At 28.5% G+C, this 6843-nt stretch overlaps 1 non-coding gene across 1 annotated transcript; it reads left to right on the plus strand.

The window, feature by feature from the left end:
- The first annotated feature begins 3122 nt into the window (after positions 1-3122).
- Positions 3123-3194, plus strand: TRNAK-UUU (transfer RNA lysine (anticodon UUU)). Its single transcript has one exon. It is a non-coding gene; the product is annotated as a tRNA-Lys (tRNA).
- The last annotated feature ends 3649 nt before the right edge of the window (positions 3195-6843 follow it).

A 6843-nucleotide genomic window follows, 5' to 3' on the forward strand; every position in this document is an offset into this window, starting at 1 on the left:
TTATCTTATGAAGAACGTGGAATTATACTCTAAGCCTTCTTCAGAAACTTCTCTTGAAACTAAAGGTGGCAAAATAATTTATTTGGCTACGATCCATTTTGTCTATCCATGAAAAATTTAATCCCATTTATTCGTTGTTTTCCCTTTTATAAAAAAAAAACTTGAATAAGATTAGATGGGATCATATGATTAAATGAAGAATATTTATCTATCATACCTTATTTTCAAATGGGAAGTGTGAATATGTGATGTTGGCCGCTTAAATGTTCGGTCTGACTATGTTAGTGAAGTATTGAGGTGTAGCAGAGTTAGAGTAGTCCTCTAGCGTCATTTTCCGTGGATGGTCTTTTACCATGATACGTTCTTCAGAGAAAGGATGTGGACTTGTCACAAGGAGGGAAAGGATGATTCAGATGATGGTCCTTTCTCTCCTTGATTAATCTGCACCTCTTGTTGCTTCCTCCTTTTTTTTGCAACATTGTTCCTTCTGCAAGTTGCTTCGATCCCTAGATTTAAGGGAATAAGGTTTTCCCCGACAGATGTACCTCGTATACAAGAAAGAGAAACACTACCATGCAGGTTATCAAGGTAAAAGAATTAAAACAGAATTTAAATAAAGAATAAAAGAATAAAGAAAGATTGCTTTTAGATTGGGACATATGAACAACCAAGTATGAAGGACAAAGTCCTCGGCAACAGCGTCAAAAACTTATTAACTAGTTGACAAGTATATCGATTTATCACAAGTAGTAAAGTTTAAAATAGAAGTCCGAGTGTTGAATCCACATGAACTTTGTTTGTACTTGCGTTGATGAATACCCAATTTGTAAGCAAGAGATAAAGAATTACAATAGAAGAAAGAAAGAATTTGAAATTTAAAAAGGTTAGAGCAATAAAATAAACCTGATTAAATGCAAAAGATAACTTCAGAATTTAAATATGTTGGGACCTAACGTGCCTAACCACCCTTGATGTAATATTAATGTATTTCTCTATTTAATGTCTTCCTAATTTCCACTCACATCTACTAAGATACTCAACCCTGATCCCTCACGATGAAGACCCTAATTTATCTATTCGCTCTCCCAAATCTCTTTACAAAGATTGAATAGTAAATCACATGAAGTATGGAGATGTATGCAGAGGCAAAACAAAGTTACTATATCCCTAGCAATGAATTGTTTAGATACCCTTTCTCAGTTCTTTAGAAATTATCATTTCCCAATGTATATGGATGACCAGACCATATAATAAAGATGAAGAGCAAAAAAGAGGCAATAGAAATAGAAATTGCATTTAATAGATAATAAAAGCAGTTACTTTACAAAAGTGTTGGCTGCTAGATTCCCAATAGAGGGGGTTTAGCCTCTCATAGCCATGAGAGGTTTTACACTTTAGAGGCTAATGTGGATGGAAGAAGGGGTTTGATGATTAGAAGACATTAAGGGAGGAATGGCTAGAGAATGAGGGTTTCTTCCATGGGATAGGCTTAAGCTTTGGATATCTTCAATAGAGAGTTATGAGACTCGGTGTGTTTTTCCCTTCTGCCTCCTCCTCCTTTTATAGGTCCAAGGTAGTTTACTTTTCACACTAACTTCGCACTAAGCGTGCATCTTTTGGGCTTAGCGAGGTGGTCACACGCTTAGCGCTGAATGTCGCGTTAAGTACACCTTTGAAGTTTTTCGCATTAAGCATGGGCTTGCCCGTTAAGCGAGGATGTGCATTAAGTCTGGCCTATGTGCTAAGTGAGTTGTCTAATTCTTGCAACTTTTCTTCAAGACTTTTTCTTTTAGTTTTTGCATCAATTTTCCACTAAAGTCCTTAAAATCTTCTTCTTTTAACTTCTGTTGATAAAAAAAATTACAAAGATATTAATTTATTCATTATTTCATTAAAAACAATAGTAAAACGAAGAAATTGAAATCATTCATAACAAAAATTAACTATCAAATTAACTCAAATTTCGCAGTTATCAGTAACCGGTGGCTTCAAGGTTCTTTCTCAATCAGAACCTCTTTATTCCTCACTATAACCTTTGTAACTCTTCAGATGGGGAGAAGAAAAATTATGTGTGACGGTTCAATATATTGAGGATTATAGTCTTCTTATAATGTGCTAACCTAATATGATTCTCATTATTCCCTAACGCACTTATATTGACATCTGCTTATTTAAGTCATATTATCTGATTTAGTTGTCTAATAGACTCACTTAATTTGATCACATAAAATAAAACTCACTAATAACAAATAACTAATATAATTATCTTATAATATTAACCTACATTAATTATTAAAATAAAAAATTTCAACAATAAATATTTCTCAATGTATTAGAAATATTCACTACTATATTTTTTATATTAATATATTCATGTAAGAACGACAAACATTTTTTAATAAGCAAAAATCATTTTATGCATAAGCTTATTTATAAAAATTTTCTCATATCAACATTGCTAAAAGATGAATTTTATTGATATATAAGCTAATTTTAACTTTCCGTTACAAGAAAGAATCATATTTACAATGATTTTTTTCAATAAAAATTAAGTTGTTGGTAAAGATTGACATTTGGTAATGACATTTTATTTTCATCGAGGTAAGACTTTTATTTATTTATTTTGGTAACATGGTTAGTATTGCAGGAAAATTTATCAATGCCACTATGAAAAGAATTTTTTTATGTTGTTGCTTGTTGTAGAAAAAGTACTATTTAATGTTAACAATTATTGCAGTCGCTGTGAAAAGTCGATTTTATATGCTAATGCACTTATCATTGTTGAGAAAAATACTACTTAATACTATAATATCAACAATGTTCGCAGTGGTGGGTTCGATCACCACAGACGGTTTCTAATTGAATGCTAACAAACATTTGTCAAGACACTTTTTACAAGTCTCAACTAAAGTTTTGCATCAAGTTAACTTCGTAAAATGGGTTATTACATTTATTTTCAGATGCAAACCATTCACCAGACGAATAAATGGAGATGATATATTGATATTGCCAAACTAATTGGGTCAGCCCAACTTGCAAAGTACAAGCCTTTCAAGATTTTGTATAAGAGAAGACAAAAAATATATATACATAAAACTTATTTTACAAGTACTTCTATAAATGCCGTCTTAGCTCAGTGGTAGAGCGCGTGGCTTTTAACCACGTGGTCGTGGGTTCGATCCCCACAGACGGCGCTTTTATAATTATTTATATGAAGATTTAGTGCATAGGTGTCGAGTGCAAGGCCATTAATATGAGATATTAATATAACAATTGAAATTTTCTGTTACATTAACTATCTAATTTTTTTTTTTTTACATTCCAAAAAGTATTTATAAGTACTAGTACTCTTTAAATTTGAGTATATATCCCACTATAGTAATTTTCCAAGCGATTTATTGCTTAGTTATTATTCAAAAATTCATTTATTTTATTTTTATTCAACGTGACAAAGAAAACATAACAGATTTATTCAAATTAATAGGGATAAAATTATAATAGTAAAAATATGATAGTATACTACATTTTTAACAACTCAACCATGCTATTTATTTATTTATCATTTAAAAGTTCCCCTCAATTTTTTTTTGAAACAATTGTGACTATAATGGTTTCAAAACTTATATACATGCTAATTAATTCCAATACTTAATAAATTAAATAAATTAAAAAAATATTAGTTAAATTAAGTTTTTTACTATCCACACACTACAATAAAACATATTATCACAAGCTAAGAAATCTAGAAGTATAATAACAAATTTTAAAAATAATCTTGAACAAAACACAAAATAGCTATCTCAGCCCGAACCGTAGTAAACCAGAGTGACTCATAGGTTTTGATCCATTTTGACCACTATAGCTATCTCTCAAATTAGAACACAAAATATTATATAAATAGAAAATGGCCCATGTGCTGAATAACCTGTGTAGTGTGTTAGAATTTCCATGCAATCCATGTTTTTATCAATTGCTTTAGAAATATTATGTTAAAATTTTAGATGAATATTATTTTTCATGTTGGATGGTGATCATCATCTACCTGATTCATCTCATGCATGTGATACACGGACAAAAGAAACTTCTTCTCATGCCATTTCGAAGCAAAATAAACAAGTTTCAATATATACCCTTTAAATGAATCAAGTGAAATGATCTACGAATAATTTTTGTTTAAAAAATTAGTTCAGTGAAATAGATTCATATAAAACCTTGCATTACTCTTGTTATGAGAGTATACAAAAGAGAAATCTTTTTATAAGATATTTTTTACAACACTCTTATGAGATTGCTTAACGGTTTTTTAAGGAAAAAAAATGATAAAAATAATTTTTTACCAAGATTTTTTTTTATAGAGTAGTTTTTTATATTTGTCCATTGTAATTAAACTCTAGGATGAGAGAGCGGTCCTTAGCAATTTATTGCACCCAATAACCACCTTAAATTCATTTTAATTTTATTTAGAATAGTATTTCTCTCCTCGTGTGCTTATAATGTTTAAAGAAAAACGTTAGTATTTATAAATGCAGGGTTTGACTTTTTAATCATTGTGAATTTTAATGGTTAGTATTTATAAATTTTGAGAAAATGGCAGGTTTGCTTGAATTGGATTTGATTTTATACAGTTACACCGCTTGCTAACAGGTTTCCTTACACTATATTAGTAAAAACATAAAATAAAATAAAATAATCCAGGTCGATTCTATTTTTAATAAGTTTCAAGCATCAAATTTAATTTGCAAATAAATTAAATTATAATATCCATTATCAATTTCAATAATCAGATTTAATTTCTAATTATATTATTAAATTGATAAAATTAAATTCAAATCAAATTATTAATTCATTTTTAAAATTTTTAACAACTATAAATAAATCCAACCTAAAGTATATATATATTCAATTTAGGCGTACGTTGGAGTATAATGTGTGGAGTTTATTTGAGGTATTTCTCCCCCAACTAAAATAAAACTTTTAAAAACCATTTAAACCTCATTTGCCTTGACCTAAGTCAAACCCATGTGGGGTTGGTTCTTTTTTTCGGAGCCAGCACGTGAAGTTCTATCGTTGTTAAACTCATGTTTTTGAGAAGGAAAATAGGTTCGCCGTAGTTTGAATTTCGAGTTAGGCTCAAATTTTGAATCCTTTGTGCCTGGACTGGAAATAGGGTCCAAGTCAAAAAGTTGAATTCAATAGGCACAGAAAATAGCAATGTAATGGTACATAACACAGATACGGCTCCAATTACAAGGGGGGGAAATGTTATACGTGTATCCTTAGAAATACACAATTCTTGTAAATGATTAACAGAAGTTTATAGTGTTGTGAATAATAAACAAGTGTGAAAGTTTTTGTGTTTTCTGCGTACTAATAAGACATTTTCTTCTCTTTCTTTACAATTGTATGATAAGGATATCCCCAACTCAACTTTTCCGTTGACACAGATTAAGTTCCAGTTTGACAATATTCTCCTAATTAATTAAGGCTCATCCCACATCAGATTGATATATATAAGGGTTTCTGATTTTAATCCGAATACTCAGCAGAGAGAAACGATTTTGCTTTGTTAACCAGGCTAATCCCTCAGTTGTATAAACAAAATTTAATCCCTATTGTCGTTAATCGTCACCCTTATGACAAGAATTAGAAAAGAGAAATTCTACTTATATAACAAACAAATTTCACAACAAAATATACAATGAGAGAAAAAGAGAGAAGAAAAATAAATTTAAATTTAAAATATAATAAATGATAAAGTGAAGGAAAGAAATAAACACAAAATATAATGTTATATTAATAGAATATTTTAATAAAATAAATCTTACACACTTTACGATTAAAAAAGTCCACTTTTAACTCTTTGATAATTGTTTTTAAAGTATTACATTAAAACGATTCATCTATTAATTCCAATAAGTCAAAGAGGCAAACGTGTTAGGAAATAGTTTCTAACATGATAATTGTTTCAGTATTTTATATCGTATAAATAAATTTCATATTAATTACTTTTTCTTCTCCTATTATAATTGTCATACATTTTAACTTTTACAATATAAAATTAATTATTATTATTTTACTTATATCTCTTATATATTAATGATGAATAATAAAATCTATAAATGAATTAATGATGATATAAAGTTAATATTATAAATTTTTTTTTTTTTGTCTGTGTACAACATAATTTAGGATGACTATTATCTTGAGACCGAAGGAGTAGCAATTTAAAATGTGAATTGTACTTAAAAGCATGATTATAGGTATGAAAAAGAATTTTTACCATCAAGTGTGGATCAACTAGTATATGAGTTAGTTTAGTTTAATTAATGATGTTAAGTTTAAATCTTACAATATGTAGTTGCATTAAATATCCAAATGAATAATTTTGTCAGTTAAGTTCTATCCAACTTAAATAAAATTATTTATTGGACGATAATATAGTCTGTATAAAAAGATATTATTAGAATTTTAATAATTTCATAAGTAATTTATTATAAATCGATGTACATATATTTTATTAAAGTTTGAGTTGATAACATGAGTTTGTAGAAAAGATCCTATATTTTATTTCTATAGAATATACTTTTAGGAAAAAATGAAACCTTAAATGTGACTAAGTCCTAAATCTAGTAATTATGATTATTCTTAGTAAAAAAATAAAGTCCTACTGTTAAATTTTCAATAAATAACTACCGCTTTAAAGAATTATTAATATAATTTTATCTTTATTATGAATAAGTTTGACCAAGATTAAGCCTAATTAGATTTGATTTATAATCTCATGGCTTAAGCTTGTGAACTATTTAGTCTGTTGCTAACCTTTTTTCGGTCTAATTTGACCTT

This window comes from Glycine max, chromosome 18 (assembly GCF_000004515.6).
Source record: "Glycine max cultivar Williams 82 chromosome 18, Glycine_max_v4.0, whole genome shotgun sequence".
Taxonomy (NCBI): Eukaryota; Viridiplantae; Streptophyta; class Magnoliopsida; order Fabales; family Fabaceae; genus Glycine; species Glycine max.